This window comes from Chionomys nivalis, chromosome X (genome assembly GCF_950005125.1).
Source record: "Chionomys nivalis chromosome X, mChiNiv1.1, whole genome shotgun sequence".
Lineage (NCBI taxonomy): Eukaryota > Metazoa > Chordata > Mammalia > Rodentia > Cricetidae > Chionomys > Chionomys nivalis.
Genome location: NC_080112.1, coordinates 50,674,215 through 50,692,468, shown reverse-complemented (window position 1 = coordinate 50,692,468; position 18,254 = coordinate 50,674,215). Strand labels below are relative to the sequence as shown.

The following is an 18,254-nucleotide window of genomic DNA, read 5'->3' as shown; positions in this document are numbered from 1 at the left end:
GTAAGTTGGATTCTGAATCACATTTCCCTGATGAGTAAGGACTTGTACATTTCTTTACATGTTTCTAAGCCATTTGAGATTCATCTATTGAGAATTTTCTGTTTATATCTGTATTCCACTTATTCATTGGAATGTTTTGTTTGTTGATTTCTAGTTTCTTGAGTTACTTATTTAGTTTAGATATTAACCCTCTGTCAGATTTAGAGTTAGTGAAAACATTTTCCATTTTTTAGGTAGCAGTTTTGTCTTATTTCTGGTGCCATTTGCCTTACAGATGTTTATCAGTTTCTGCGGTCCCATTCATCAATTTTTGATATTTGTTCCTGTAATATCAAACTTCTGTTTAAGAAATTACCTTTTGTCCTGATGCATTCAAGGCTATCCCCATTTTCTCTTCTATCAGGTTAAGTGTATCTGGTTTAATGTTGAAGTATTTGATTCACTTAGACTTAAGTTTTATACAGGGTGATAAGTAGGGACAAATTTCCATAATTTCACATGTTGACATTCAGTTAGACCAGCATCATTTGTTAAAGATGCTTTATTTTTTTCCATTGTGTCTTTCCAGCGTCTTTATGAAGTGAGATATCCATAGGTGTATGGATTTATGTCTCAGCCTTTGATTCTGTTTCATTAATCAACATTTCTTATTTCCATAATTTTGTGACACACAAAAAAATACTTATTTCTCTTAAAGGGAACTGTAAAATGATGAAAATTCCAATTCCATGGAGTTAACTCACAGAAAGTAAGGTAAATATGATTCACATTGGCAACAACAGGCAACAAATGCTTAAAGACAGAGGAGGTAGTCTGGCATCCCATATTTTGAGACTCTAAAGAAATGAGGATCTGGTTACTAGAGGACATAGTTTGGATGGTTCACTATTTTGATTGACAGATTAAGACATCTACATATTTGCTGCCATGCATGTTCCTTCCAGTTATGCATCTGATTTCAAAATGTGAATGCTCAATTATTAATAAACATAAGTCATTTTTATGGAGGTTAATTTAGATTGTTGATCATATATCCAAAGCCAGTTTAGGCCTGACCTGTCATTTGATAGAAAATACACTTTTTCTCATATAGCATATCCTTATTATAATATTTCCTTTCTCTACTTCCCCCAGTGGCTCCTCACCCTCACCATCATCCAGATCCATGCTTTTTCTTACTCCCATTAAAAAACAAACTAATAAGGAATAATATCAAAATAAAATAAGATTAAAAACTGAAAGGTCTGATATATCAGAATAGGGCAAAACAAACAAAGAGAAGGAGAAAGCCCAGAAAAGGTACACATGACACAGTTATAGAATCAGAAAAGTTATTCACACACTCAAGAATCTCATAAAAGCATTGAACTTGAAGTCATTATATATACACAGAGGACCTGTACAATCTGAATGTGTGTGCATATATGTGTGTGTGTGTGTGTGTGTATATATATATATATATATATATATATATATATATATATATTATGGAAAAACACTAGAAGACAGTCTTAATGTATACACACACAATGTAGATGGCATAACACAAGATGGCAATCTGAATGTGTGTGTATAATATATATATATATATATATATATATATATATATATATATATATATATAGTCATGGATACAGCCTAATCCTTAAAACTAGTTTGTTTCCCCAGTGAGACTCCACTGGAGAAAACTAAATATTCAATTGCAAATGGTTATCAAATGGAGATAACTTCTGGGTTAATAACAGGAGAATGTGTCTTTCAGCTGTAGAACATTATCTGGTGCAGACCTCTGCAGGTCCTGTGCATAACTGCCTCACTTTCTGTGAGTTTATATGCATCTGTCTCCTGTTGGTTTAGAGTGCCTTCCTTCCTGGTATCCTCCATACTTGCTGGCTCTTACAGTCTTTCCACTTTATCTACCAGGTTTCCCTGAGTCCTGGGGAGAAAAATGTAATGGGGACCTCACATTTAAGGATATGACTTCATTCCATGATTGCTCATTCTCTGCACAATGTCTGATTTTGGGTCTCTGTATTTGTTTCTGTCTGCTGCAGGAGGAAACTTCTCTGATGATGGTTGTAAAAAACTATAGCAGAATGTCATTAGAATCTAGTTATTTTATTTCTACATTTTTAGAACATCAGTATTTGGTTTTACCTTAGATCCCTGGGATATATAGTCACAGGTTCTGGATCACTAAGTAATACCTCATACATATTTTATTTCTTAAAGTGGGTCTTCAGTAAAATAAGAAATTTGTTGGATACTCCCACAATCTGTGTTTGACAATTGCACTAGCATTTATTCCCAGAAGTATACCACTGTAGAATAAAGAGTTGGTGGTTATGGTGGTACTCACATTTCTCCTATGGTATTCATTAGAGTACCTTACTTAACCAAAGGCTCTACCATGTAGGAATGAATGCTCTATGTAGGCATCAGTTCTCCATATTCGATGAGTTGTGCAGGTATTGCCTTCTGATACTGAGCCTTGCTGTAAGTTTGTGGAGAGCTACTTCTAGTCTTGGATATGTACAACATTGTAACTATAAACTTACAAGGATACTTAAACTTCTGCATTGTGTACCAAGGGTAAATAAATGATTTAAGATTAAATAAACAGATGTAGACAGGCTTTTCTCCCTCCAGTTATTGTTTTATTTCAAAAAAAGAATTGTTCTTCTATTCAGAATTATACACAATGCCTAATATCTGAATGATGCTTAAATAAGAACATTTCCTTAAGATTAGTATTAGATAACAAGGACTGAGATTGTAGAATTAGCTGAATTTGTTTTTGTAGTAAGTAGGGGGCCTCTTACTAGTCCAAGCCTCCTAGAACCAAAATAACCAAACAGAAACTGTATTAGTTAGATCACTGCTTGGTCCATTAGCTCTTGCTTCTTATTTGCTAACTCTTATATTAATTTAACCCATTTCTATTAATATGTACATTGTCATGTTGCTGTGGCTTACCAGGTAAAGTTCCCAGTGTCTGTCTCCAGTGGCTCCATGGCTTCTTTTTAACTCTGCCCTTATTTCTCCCTGTATTCAGTTCCATCTTCCTAGTCTACCCTGCCCTGCTATAATTCTGCCTCGCTATAAGTTCTGCCCTGCTATTAATGGTAATCATAGTATAGAGAAGGGAATCCCACATCATGCTGTAAGTAATGGGGAACTATTAATATTATCATGTTCTAGACAAAATTTCAGAGAAAAATTTGTAAAAATGTTACAAAGTACAAAAGATACCTAACATACTTATTGTAACTCTCAATCCAAGAAGGTAATTACCTATTATTTAAAGTTGAAATAAGAGAAGTATTGAAAGAAGAAGTTTTCAATCAGGACAAGGGAATATGCTGATGCTTATTGAAACTAGTTTGAAAATGTTTTCTCATCTTTCAATAGAAAAAGGTAGACTATACAATTTCACTATGCCTAGAAATATTTTGAGTTGAGAAGCAGAAATATTCTTAAAGTATGTGCTGCTGGTCCTAGTATCAGGAATGTAGACTTTCCACACTTTATTGAAAAAGCCAATTTAAACAATATATTGATAAAAACACACCTCATAAACAGCTCATTGAGAAAATACAACTCACACAAACAGATTCGGGGGGTCCTTGGATTAACATAATATATATTTTTGTTATTATATGATTGTAGTTAATATCACTTGATTTTATTTCTTAAAATTTCCTGAGCTATAACCTATATGATATATGTTTTCTATTATTCTAATGACATTAACAATGTAGAGGTTACCCATAAATTTAAAAATATTATAAATACCCAACAGCAAAAATGGTGACATTCATTAATTAAGAAGGAAATGGAAATTAAGCCACAGTGAAATATGTTAATTAGAATGCCAAATGCAGAGATCCACAGTGAAATACTGGGCTGAAAAAGTCCAGTTGAAGAGAGGGAGGCACCAAAATATGGGCAAACGTGTCAAGACCATGATGGGGATACCCACTGAAATAGCTTATGGTGAGCTAATGAGAGCTCACTGACACTGGACTGACAGTGGGGGAACCTGCAGAGGACCAAACTAGGCCCTCTGAATGTGGTTGATATGTGTTTGGCTGTGACAGACTATGGGGCCACTGGGAAACCCCAGTGGTCCTGCCTCAGGGAACATATAATGGAGAACTCTTTAATCCTGCCTCAAAGCTATGAGCTAGACTTTGTTGATTCCTCCATGGGAGACCTTACCCTCTCTGTAGAATGGATGGTGGGTCTGGTTGGTCAGGGGAGGTGGAAGGAGCAGGAATAGAGGAAAAAGTGGGAACTGGGATTGGTATGTAAGATTTCAATAAGATAATAATAATAATTAATACACATCTTTAAACCTAAGATTCAGGAGGAAAAGGCAGGTAGAACGTTGTAAGTTCAAGGTCAATCTGTTCCACATACAGAGTTCCAAGACAGCCAGGGATGCATAAAGGTACTCTGCCTAAAAATTAAAAAAAAAATGAAATGAAACCAAATGAAAATAAAAAATAAAGTAAAATATGAATACATTCCCATTTTCCCAACAAAGTATATGGCAAATTACCTATTGATGGATGAGAGCATAAATAAAATAGTTTTAAGATTTAAGTGAATATCAAATATACAATGAATTAAAAAAACAATGTATCTCTTTAAGATAGTGACCTTGGTAAGTGAGAGAAAATGAGATGACATGAAAACCTGATATTCTGTTGCCTAGAGTATTGTCATATACTCTATCATTACAAACCTTAAGCATAGCTTAATGATAACATATCCATTCACATTTTTGCACCTGCAGTAATCTCTCAATGTTCATAAGAAATTGACTCTGAAATCATCCTTGGATAGCAAAATCTGAAGGTATTTAATTCTCTAACAGTGATGTAATATTTGAGTAACCAAGGCACCTGTTTGTTTTCAACATATTTCAACATATTGGTTATAACATCAAATATGCAAATGCTAACTTAATGATTATTATATTATATTTTAAGAAAAATAACTACATTATGTATCTAGGAAAAACATTAGATTTCAGTCTACTGGGATTCCACAGGCCACTCCATCCAGTGGAACAGGTAAGCTAACTGCAGTTTTATTTCTTATGACATCTCTTGGGCTCTTTCTGTTTGTTGTATCCAATTCTCATATCAGTTTTTGTTTTATCTTATATTGTATTTATAATAATATATAAATTATTAAATTTATTTTATGTGTATCTGTGCAGTACATGCATGTGGTGCCTACAGATGTCAGATGAAGGTATTGCAACCCTTGGAACTAGAGTTGCAATGGTTGTGAGCCATCTTATGTATGCTATGAATCTAACTCAAGGAAAAGTAACTCTAAACTATTAGGCCAACTCTCCATTCTGACCTAGCTAAAAGATGAAATTGAAAAGTCGTTATAGTTCCTTTCAATTATCATAATTTTGACATTGTTTGTTGTGGTAAAAGAATTATTTTCAGGAAGATCTGAAATGATATATTTCACGTTCTTTGATGATAAATTAGACATATTCAACAAATGAATGACAAAACAATTTTTGCCATTCTGAACATTTCACTTACATTCATAATTACTGCCTCATACAGACATGTACTGTTATAGATATTAAGAGCAGAACAATGAAGTAGAAAGTCTTTATCTACATACTTAACTCATATATTATGAAGACAGTTCATTTTGTTCTCTCCTAGACAATTAAAAAGTATGCCAGTTCATACAAATCTTAAAGGAAATGAATATCTGAGCCTTAAAAATAAGAACAGTATCTTCTCACTTAACGGTTTGTTTTGTTAGTGCTAAGATCTGTACTCCTAATTCATTGTGCATCCAAGAATGACCTTCCTCAACAGTTCAACAGCTATATTCCACCCACACCCAATTTAACAGGTGTTTTCTAGAAAATTATTTTTCACAAGAGCTTGCTTACAATATTTTGTTGTGTGTGTGTGTGTGCATTTGTGATATATGAATGGGGAGTGATCAACTTCAAGACATTCTCAGTTTGAAAGCAAAGCTATGGAAAATTTAACTTAAATGTCACAAATTTTTCTTGTTCATGTACAGAATATACTTCTTTTTTCAAGTTTTTGAAATTATAGATCAGCATAATAATCTCCAAAATATCAACACAACTTTTTTCATTCATTGAAAAAGTATTTGCAGGTTAAGTGGTAAATTATATGGGTGGTTTCTGAAAGACCTATATGATAATCAGCTTTATGATGAAACATGTGGTTAAGAATTTTGTACCTTCTATTTCCAGTTTCTCCTTCTCCAGAATAACAAAGTAAAGCTTATATTACTCATTGGGGCCCATTTTTTCAAGGTTCTGGGTTATTCTTCCTATCTCATCTGACATCTGGCTTGAACAAAACCAGACACATCACATACCTTTCTGCCCCAGTTTTTCGTGCTCCAATAAACATGAAGAGGAGAATCAAGCATGGATACTTTTTAGCCTGAACAGTTATCAAGCGCAGCATGTTTGTAGCAGAGGCCTATATTCACAGACATATGAAAACACACTCAGGATAAGATACTGAGCACCTTGTACAACCAAGCTGAGTTTTTGGATATACAATACCACAGAATCAGAAAATAATTCTTAATATATTTTTCATTCTTTATAGGTATATCACAAGACATATTTTAAAATTTCCTTTTAAAATTATGAATAAACTACACAATTACATCATTTAAAATATTAAATTTTATTTTTCTTTAACAGCAAAGTTTATTTTTTATTGACTACACACAAAATACTAGAGAAAATCTAAACCTCAGCACATGATTTCTATAAGCAGTGTGTCTTGCTTAGAATTTCTGTTGCTGTGCAACGCCCTGACCAAAAGCAATTTGGGGAGGAAAGGGTTTATTTCCCCTTATAGTTTGTAGCCAGTAGTCCCAGGAAGTCAAAGCAAGCACTCAAGACAAGAACTGGTGTAGATGATATGAAGGCGTGCTGCTTACTGGACTGCTTCTTATACCTTCATCACCCTGCTTTCTTATAGCACCTTGAACAAAAGGCTGAAGCATGGCACTACCCACAGTGAGCTAGGTCTTCCCAAATCAATCACCAGTCAAGAAAATATACTACAGGCTTGTCCACTGGTTTATCTGGTTGGAAAATTTTCTCAATTAATGTTCCCTCTTATAAATGATCCAAACTTTTGTCAAGTTGACAAAAAACTGACCAACTTATATTTAAAAAGATTTTATTAAGGTATAACCTTAGGTAAAACCATTTAAAGTCACTAAGTTTAACTGAAAATAGTACACAACATGAGTGGATAGAGAAGGGGGTAGCCTGAAATAAATTGTCTAAAATTCTGAAAGAACTGTATTGTTTTTTTTAATATTTTATTTATTTATTATGAATACAATTTTTGTCTGTGTGTATGCCTGCAAGCCAGAAGAGGGCATCAGGCCTCATTACAGATAGCTGTGAGCCACCATGTGGTTGCTGGGAATTGAACTCAGGACCTTTGGAAGAACAGGCAATGCTCTTAACCGCTGAGCCATCTCTCCAGCCCAAGAACTGTATTGTTTAAAAAAAAACCAAAAAACAAAAAAACACGCTTTCCAACTTTAACATTTATTTTCTGTTCTTTTTGCTCTCAGTCCAACCTCACGTTAAAAGTGTACACTTTTAAAAGTTGTACTCAGATCTGGATGACAATTGCAGCAAAAATTTGATATCAAGTGGCTTTTAGCAGCTCCCTTTTTCTTTCCCCAGGCTTTGGAAACCCCAACTATAAAATTTTCCATTCTGTTTCCAGTCTATTTTTCTGCCACTGGGTGGTGCTCACAGTACATGTTAGATGTTCCGTTTGCATGACTACCGGACAAAGTGTATCTGGAAACTAAATAACATATGGATTTGTTTATTTGCTTGTTTCATTTTGTTCTGTTTTTCAAAAGTGACTGGTGAGGTTGGGGAACTGTTAATTTGTATCACATTATGCTTGTTTTTAAAGTTGGTTATGATGCTTGAGCAGCAGTTCATTCTGTAATCTTGAAGGGGCATGGCTCTCACATCCCATAACTTATATTGATACAACTAGAGTGGTAGTTATATTTGATTATTAACCTAGGGAAAGGCTGCTAACATCAAAACAGATCTGAAAAGCTCAAGTGTACTGGAGGGGACATCAGAAAATGTAACCTAGAGAGCATTTCTCTGTGTAAATTTCTGAATTTCAAATAATTAAAAGTTAGGGATAAAAACATTGAAAACCTTATTTCTGAAAATGGTATAGCCAATGAATTTATGATCACACAACAGCTGGGTTACTTGTTATAAGCCTCCATAAGTGTGAACCATGCAATAGTCAATCACAAATAGGGGCATGCCCAAGATTCTACCTCTTCATGCAGAAGCACTGGTTTCTGTTGAATTCTGAGGAGGTAAATTCATTATCTTCATAATGTACCTCCTGAGAAACCCTCTAAGCTCCAGAGGACAATTCCAAACTCATAGTCATGCAAACAATCCTGGTTAGACTCAATGAACACTCAAAACAAACAGGAATGAAAGTGGGGAAAGGACTTGCAGAGAGGATGGGTTTTAGTAAAGGTAGAAGTAGTGTGAAAGCAAGTTGGATGTTACAGTAATCTGAGCATACTGTATACAAGTATAAAACTGTTAAAGAATAAATTTAGTACATGTTATTTAAAAAACACAGAACAATGAGTGATTGTTTTCACAGTATGTGTGAAGTCCCTGATTTGCTTTCAGGCACCCCTAGCAGTGAAAGGAGGAAAAGAAGGAATAAAAGACAAGATTTGTTATAGAGTTCTTTTTAAAATAAAAATTCTTACTATTGACAATGTTAAAGTAATGCTACGGTGTAATATACGGAAAGAATCAGAAGCTAGATGAGTACAAATATATATCCTTTTCTACTTGGAAGATATGCCTAGTGTATTTCAGTAGTTTTTAGTTTAAAAAATTTGAATTTACATCTGAAACTCATGTGATTATATCTCTTTCTTCCTTGATTCATTTATATGCAGTTTTGTTGTATCTTTTGCATTAGTCAATTACTAATTTGGGCATTAGAAACACAGATTCAAGATGTAAGAATATTCGTATTTCATTTTTAAGTTTGAATTACCTTTAGAAAGAAAAACATGAGTCAAAGAGGTCCTGATTATTTGAAAATATATTTAAGTCTCTTTGTGCCACTCCACAAGAATAAAATTTCTTAGTAGTAGAAACTTAATATTTTACTAATATTAATCAGTGCTGGAATTCTATCTATATAATGTTTGATTATAGTTTTTCTTGCATATTTTAATTAGCATACAATATTATTCATTTCAGTATAACATTTTATGCATGATTTTAGCTTTAACTTCAAAGTAGCTGCAATATTTTGGAAAAGAATGAACAATTCTTTATTCGTTTTTAAAGTTTTCTTACTTTTATATTTCCTTGAATTTTGTTCTTTAATTTCTAAATGGAACCTGTGGAAAAAGTAAGGCACAGAATTTATGTTTCCAGAGGAAATTTTAATAGTGTATTTGTAAATTTTATACCTCTAAGCTATGTGTGAGTTTCCATGCCAAAATAAATTATTGAATTCTACAAATATAAATGGATTCCGAGGTGTCTTCAAAAGACTCATATTCACCAAGAAAATTAGAATGTAGCCTTACTTGGCTATTTGACATAAGTACTTGTGAGTATTTGAAGGTCTCAGTTTTGAAATCGTTTTGGATTTCAGGTAGGTACTACATTAGTAACTGATATCATTATAAGAGAAAAGCAAAGGAAATTTGGATACATGTTTATAGACACAGAGAGTAATGTATAGGGCATGAAAAGACAATGTGTAGAGACTGGGTCATGCTGCCACAAGCCATGCAATACAAACAATTTTCAAGAACCAGAGGGATGTAAGAAAGGGGTCCGCAATATATTGGTGAGAGCTTTGAGAAAAAACTTTTTCGGTATCTTGATTTTGGATAGCAGGTATCTTGAATTGTGAGAAATAATTTACTCTTATTTCAGTTTGTAAAACTGACAGTAATTTGTTAAGGCAACCGTAGGAAATTTATGCATGTATCAGGAAAATTTTACTTCTAATTAATCTTAAAAAGTCAATTCCAAAACATAGTTTGTAGTTCTCACAAATGTTTACTAAGTCCTCAACTTTAGGCAAAAGAAAAGAAAGGTAACCATAAGAGTAGATTTTATCACAAATTCCTTTGTCCTGCCTTACTTTGTTGCTGATGTTTTGTGATTGCCAGACTTAAGGGAATGCCTGACTGATACTGTTTAATAGCAGCTCATAAGTGGTCTGCTAGAAAGCTTCAAGGGCTGAAACAAGAGCCAAAATTTATAGAAAGAACTGGCAGAGATTGTGGAGAACATACTCAAACAATTCTAAAAGGTGTAATAGGCAATGTGTGTAGAAGAAAGACAAAATAAGTAAAATTCCTAGTCATATCTTTGTCAAGAACAGCAATTAAAAAATAAAATAAAAAACTAAGAAATTCTTCTACCTTTGAAGGATTATTTTTTTTCTTTTTATTTTAAAGCCAAAAAATCAATCTTCATTAAGTTGGCAAGTTGCATTGTTCAAATAATTATCCTCTGTAGACCTCTGTGTTAAAAGATGCCTAGAACTCACAAATTGTGAAACATTTAAGAGTGGATGTAGTGGAAGGAAGTTAGGTCATTGTAAGAAAATGCTGGAAGGGGATATTGAAATCTTGTTATTTTCCTGTCTCTATCTTTACCTCCAGCCACAAAGGAAGCAATTTCCTCTACTTTATACTCACAACATTAGAAACTATTTTGCCTCAAGCAAAAAAGCAACAAAGTCAACTGACCACAGACTGAAATCAACACATATTTTTCAAACTCCTTATAGTTCTCTGAAATATTTTGTTAAACATGAACTAAACATAGAAGAAGGAAGTAAATGGCACATATTGACTTTATTAATCAGTTGTTGAAAACAGACTGCATTCAAAAAATATTGCTTTCTATATGAAACTAGATAAAAGAAGGTTAACTGTGGTTTATACAATTAACATTACATTATTGAAAAAATATGCATTTTAAGTATGATATTTTCTATAATTTTATACTTCAAATAAATAAAAAGCTTAACATGCATAAAATAGAACGTGCTGTCTCATTGATTTTTTTTCATATAGAAATAACAATTTACTTATAAGTCAGGTTTCTTCCCCTAACGTTGATCTGTCATCCTCATCGTCAACTGTATCTCCACACTGAGTATGATTTCTAAACTACAATTTCAGAGTTTAAAGTACTTTTTCAGCATTACCTTGTATTAAGTAACGCATATGCTCCTTAGAAATAGAGAGTATATTACCAATCTTAAATTGCATTTACTTTTATTGTATATCATTTTACTCAGTATTTATCCCTACATGTTGTATTCATTTTCTGATATATACTGACATAATATCTATGCTATGTTTTAAAGTGCACACAATTTCATGATTCTCTATTTGATTTCTAATACAAATAGTATATGTATACTACTCTAATGATATCATGTATCTCAATGATAAAACCATAAGATACTCCATATTGAACAAATTTAGATGTTTATTTCTATATATTCCCAACTACCTCATTTATTGGAAACAAACCCTACAGGGTTGTTTATTACTAACCAAGTATATCCCCCTCATTTTCAAGGCTAAACTAATGGATTTTTTATGACAAAATCATTCCACATACAATTATATTGTATGAAATATGAAAGAGAGGAAATGGAAGCTTTAATTTATTCTGATGATTTACATAACAAATCACATATAACTGCTGGATAAATTCAAGGCAAATTAATTTTAGGGTTGTAAACCATGTAGTCTATGTCAATAGCTTCAACATTATTTTTTTAAATTATCTGACATTAATTTCTGTCCATGAAAACATCATATCCAAAATAAAAATCAATGACTGATACATCTTTTATTCTGAATATATATTAGATACATAATAAATTATTTTTTAGTACTACCCAGTTACTTTTTAAGGGCTCGAAAACATTTTAATTTCTATTTGTGGATGTAGACCGATAAATGAGGAAGTTTTTTTTTCAGTGTACTTTCAATGGAATGACTAGAGAGACAGCACAAGTGGATGAGAAAAGTCTAGTTCCCTTATAAACACAAGAGGGTGCTAAGAGATTTGTTTTTGCTTCATCATTGTTTTAGTAACAAAAAGGCAACATGAATATTGGGGCCTATTATTTTAGGAAATAATGACTATTCTCCTACTTTTCAGCCTATTATATGCATTATTTCATGGATGATTACATTTTGAAGTTTTTGTAGTTTTATTTCTTTTTATGGGACTCAATTTTACATTTTTGGCATTGGAAATCTTCTGACTATTCTGTATCCCTGCAGTCATTTGGATCTCACAAGCTTAATGTGATTCAATAGGTTGAAAGCAGACCATTTTCTGTGTATTGAGTGCCTCAAGGACATTCCTGCATTTTGTGAGGTAATTTTCTTCCTTTCTTATGCTTCTATCTCCCGTGCTTTAGATAAAATTATAAAAACTAGTGCATTATAACATCTGTAATTCTGACAGAAAAAATTAACTCTTAACATCTAGCACCCTAAAATATGAACAAAACAGTAGGTTAAATAAAAGATATTTATATTTTATGTGAAAATAATAACTGCCATTTTAAATGAAATTATTGTATCTGGTCTGTGTATTATTAATTTTATTAATAAAATATGATTTATCATCTTTAAAAAATATCATGAGTTTTCCTTTAAAATACTGCCATAATATATAATTTCTAAAACCATGATAGTGCATTACATAACTTGACTTATTTTCCAAAATTTATCACAATAGGAAACATCAGAATACATGTGAGAAAATATCTCCATCATTCATCAATGTATAATAATCACAAAATTCTTGTATATACAACACATTGTAAATTACTGCTAAATTTATAAGAGAAATCCTTGATTCCTAACTATTGACCCTCCAGGGAAATTGGCACACAACTTTAATCCAAGAACTCAGGTGACAGAGACAATCAGATCTCAGTGAGGTTGGGGCCAGCTTGGGCTATGTAGCAAGATCCCATCGCAAGCAAAGAAAAACAAAACCAAAGAACAAAGCAAATACCTGACACCCAGTTATACCTTTGTTCATCATTTATTAATTCTCACCTATCCTTATAGTAGGAGGCCTCTGAATAAAATCTGCTTTACTAAAATCCTCTTCTACTAAAAGTAATAATGAATAAATTGGATTGTTTCAGGCTTATTTTTCCTATGTGTCACTAGTTTTTCTTTCTGCTTTATTATATTTCCTTTAAATATAGAAACTCTCCTACTTCTTGCTTAAGAATATGAGCAATGAGGTCAAAACCATGATCGGGACACCCACTGAAACTGTTTGCCTGAACTAATGAGAGCTCACCAACTCCATCCGGACGGGGAAGAAAACAGCATAGGACCAAACTAGACCCTCTGAATGTGGATGATAGTTGTATGGCTGGGGCAGACTGAGGGGCTGCTGGAAGTGGGACCAGGATTTATCTCTACTACTTGTACTGGCTTTTTTGGAACTCATTACCTTTGGATGGATTCCTTGCTAAGCCTAGATATAGTAAAGAGGGCCTTGGACCACCCCAAAACAATGTGCTTTACCCTCTCTTAGGAATGGATAGGGGGTTGTCAGGGAGGAAGTGGAAGGGATGGGAGGAGAGGAGAAAGTGAGAACTGGGATTGGTATGTAAAATGAAAAAGATAGTTTGTTTTCCTTTTAAAAAAATAAAATGAAATAACAAGAAAGAAAATATACTTTATATTCCACCACTATCACAGAATCTCTCATTCATCTCTCAGAAGAGTGATTGAGAAAATGAAAGCCCAAATATTTATTCAACTTATATAAGGGAAACTAATATAAGAGAAAGCTAACAGTGTTTTCCTGTTTATTATAACTAATGCCCTACTTCTAATACCCCAGGGAGAGGTTGGTCATAGTAGCAAGCTCTCTAACGAAATACACTGAACTTTTTTAAATTAATAGATTCAAAAAAAGGATGCCTCCAATGACCTTAAAAATTCTTAGTGGAAATAAGGAGGTAAGAAAAGCAAAATTGTATGATAATAAAATTTTAGACAATTTCCTGTCTTTTTATTATGATTAGCTTTAAATGTGTCTTTTTATGCTTACTAGATGTTTTATGAATGTATAAACTACTCATCAAAATTATTTTAATTAAATTTTATTAATGAAGGGAAGAAGAGAAGGAATATATTGGACATTTTATTCAGCAGTATAGACAATATTTGAGACATATAAATATATTTGTCAGCTTAGTATGCAAAATTAGGATGTGGATGTCTTCAATGTTGGGATTCCCCTTAGAACATATGACTAATACAATAGTGATGCTTTTTAATATAAATTAGTTGGCAATGGTGAACAGCCATCTTTAAAATTTGTCAGTGTCTGATTATATACTTCAGATTTAAATAGGTATTTTCCTTACCAAGACAATTGCAGAGACTTCTTGTGCTAAGTATAAAATCTTGTTTTAAAGTCTAAAGCAAGCTAGATTTAAAAATAAATTGTTGAAGACATAAGTGAATGATAGAAATGGGGCTGGACAAACTGCTCAGTGGTCAAGTATACTTAGGGCTTAATAACAAACCTGGGTTCAGTTGTCAGGCCAGAGTCTTGTACTGGGAAGCTTACAGTTCCAGGGAGTCTGATCCCCACTTGCCTCCTCGAGCAAGTGTGCTACCCATAAACTTACCCAGGTGCATACATAAAAACATAAATAAAAATACAGCTTTAAAACATGATAGAAATAAACTCTCAACTTACCTGGATATTTACACATAGAGCCCAAACCCTCTTTTGTGCAGTAGTTACCTTCAGACTCACTGCTCACTGCTTTCAAAAGTCTTACCCTTCCATTCCTTTCCAACTCTTCTTCTGAAGAGCCAAAATCCTGAATCTGTTTATCAAGATACTCAGGGCATTGTTTCTGTCTGAAGTGTCAGCCCTTGCCTGACTCACTCAGTGCACCTATAAACTTTCACTGCTGAGTTGACACAATTGTTTTTTACTTCTAGCTGAGAATAACATTTTTATTCTTTCTCCCCTTGCCAACTCCATTTGCCCAACAAGTGTTGTGATATCCATCATGTTTCCATTATTGTTTCTTTTCTCTAGTTCCAAAAAGGTAGTCTTCCAAAAACATTTTTAAGTTATTTTATCTGTAAAACCAAGAACCCCCTAAAGGGATCCAGACAAAACAAGCACTTTTACTATAATGCATTAGACAATTTTTTCATGATGAAATTATTTATAAAAAGAAGCTAAAAGAGCTATATTATGGGAAACAAGGTCAACTGACATCCCAAAGTCTCTTGCTACTCATTTCTCTCCATACTCTTTTCTTTTTTGTTAATAGTTACTTCTCTTCAATAGTTTTTGATGCAAAGCAGAACAAACAAGTTAAATATCCACTTTATGCTTTTTTTTTTTTAATCATTACTGATCTCTCACTAGAGATGAATACAATTGGCAAGGTTGGTGTTATCTAAACTTAAGGCACCATAATTGTCATTGTCAGTACAAAGAAATATTTGTGTTTAGCTGAAAGAGGCAATAAATTTATTTGGTTTAGCTGACATAGGATCACAAATTTTTTTTTGAATAAAGTATTGAATCAAAGACAAGAGAAATGGGCAAATTCTGTGGCTACTATTTCTCAGCACATTTTATTTCTCTGTATATTTATCTTGTTTCTATTTAAAAGTATTTATGTAAAATGTATAGCTTGGTGATAGAGAACTTGCCTAACATTTGTGAAGACCTTGGTTCAACTCCAAACACTGCAAAAAATATTTTGTTGGCCAGGTCTGAGGGTACAGATCCTTAATCCCAACACTGAGAAAGCAGAAGCAGGTGGATCTCTGTAAGTTTGAGGTCATCATGATCTAAAACTCAAGATTCACGGATACCTAAACATACTGTCTTAAAATAATCAAATATTAATTAATTAATATGTTTATTTTTAAATTAATAAAAGAATAACGTTTGGACAAAATAAATCAACAATTTTTCCCCTGGAAAAAAGACAGTTTCTAATTCATAGTTTATGCATTATAGCTCAGATGGAAAGCTATACAGGAATCTGGGAGCAAATGAATACTACAAAGTCACACTGCACAACAAACCTCACACAACAGATTTATCAGGAGGGAAAAAAAACAGAAGTGTAACTGTTTCTGCTCAGGTGAGAAACAACAGCAAACTGAACAGGATACAGAGCTTATATGAGCTTCATCAGAAGGGAATGGAACTTTTCAGAGTGGAGATTTCCAGGGTGGATATTGTGAGATTTCATGTCTAGAAATTGGGCTTTTTACTCTATATATAGTACAGGGACAGGATCCAGCAATTAGGGCACTTGTATTATTCTGTGGGTAGAACCTGTCAGTTAGAGGTCCTTGGGGGAGGGGTCTAGACACTTGTGTGACTGGAAGGTCTTACACATAGTCTTCTATTTTCATATTGTTGCTATATAGATCACTGAATGGAAGGAATAAAAATGTTTAGTAGCTTTATAATTTCATTTTGTGATGAAGAAGAGTAGAAAATGAATGTTATATTAAGTATAAATCAATTCATTTCTAACTTTTAATCAATGTTGGATGTCTGAATTTATATCAGAAATGTTAAAATAATTGTGTTGCGATTACATTATTTATGTAAAACTGGTATGCAGTTATATTCCCCTGTTTCTCGAAGAGTTTCAGCACTAGAATGGGTGGGGCTGTATGAACCATTATAGAATGTGTGAGTGAATACAATTGAAATCTCACAGTCAAAACCACCTAGTCAAATGGAAAGAAAGGGCCACAACTATTGTGTTCTTCTCCCGGTTCTATTTATTTTCCCCTTTACAACTGATCATTTCAGAGGATCCAAGACTAAGGAATCAAGGATCATGAATTACAGCCATCCTCTTCCTAATGTGGACAACTTGGCAAACAGCACTTCAACCTGAAGCATGTATTTCAGGAATTTGGGCCTGTTAGTGATGTATATATCCCCCCAAACCACTTAACCAAAGAACCTGATAGCTTTGCCATCATCCATTTCTACAACAAACATGATGTTAAGGATGCTATGGATGCCTTAAATGGGATTTTACTGTATGGTTGTTAACTGAGGGTGCAGATGGTACACAACGATGATCCACTGTCTGTTCAAACTGACTGTGGCCAGGGAGGGCAATACCATTTCAAGAAAGAGAACCATGAATTCCAGAGTCACAGTAAGAGACACTGTTGTCCCACCACCAGGATCCAATACAGATCTTACAGCATATTTTCTCCAGAACACTCAGAATCCAGATCTCAATCTCATTGCTTGCACAGAAGATTGCCATCAACCAAAAACTCCAACTTCAGCTCCTCAATGTTCAGTTATGAGTTGCCAGATACTCCCTGTCCAAGCTCTAGAAAGCTTCCACAACCAAAATGGAAGAAATCCAAATCTAGACCTTCATGCAAGAATGACTTCAAATGTCATGAAGGAGGAGGAAAGGTGAAATAGGTTAAGAATTCCTCAGCAAAGAGTATGAGTACTGGGAAGGATAAGGGTAAAGAGAGAAGAGACTTATTGAGTTGAAAGTTTTTTGCAAAATCTAATAGAACTTAAAAAATGATATATTGTCTAGGATTTTATTGTAAATCTTTTTCAAGTATTAAAGTTAATTTTATATTGCACTTTTACTGTTATTTAAATGTTATAATTTCATATAAATGATGGGAAATTTTAATTTTTCCTTATTTATTTTTGTATTGACGTAAAACTTCATCATCTTTAGAATGCCCACTTTTTTTTTTTTTTTTTTTTTTGGTTTTTCAAGACAGAGTTTCAAGCCTGTCCTGGAACTAGATCTTGTAGACCAGGCTGGCCTCAAACTCACAAGGATCCACCTGCCTTTGCCTCCCGAGTGCTGGGATTAAAGGCGTGTGCCGCCACTGCCTGGCTTAGAATGCATGCTTTTAAAATATAAAGTTAATAGAGCATTAACATCATTTGAATCCTTCTATGACAACATGTGCTCTTGTTTTTTTATCTAAAACTTTGTAATTAGACAAGTTTTTGTCCTTTCAAGTCCAGGAAAAGTGTAAATATTTATTTGCTATATATTTTCTTGTCTAAATAGTAAGTAAAACCTTCATTT

At 33.3% G+C, this 18,254-nt stretch overlaps 1 pseudogene; it reads right to left on the bottom strand.

Moving 5' to 3' along the window:
• Positions 1-6,211: 6,211 nt before the first annotated feature.
• Positions 6,212-6,494, bottom strand: LOC130868371 (cytochrome c oxidase subunit NDUFA4-like; annotated as a pseudogene).
• Positions 6,495-18,254: the final 11,760 nt, after the last annotated feature.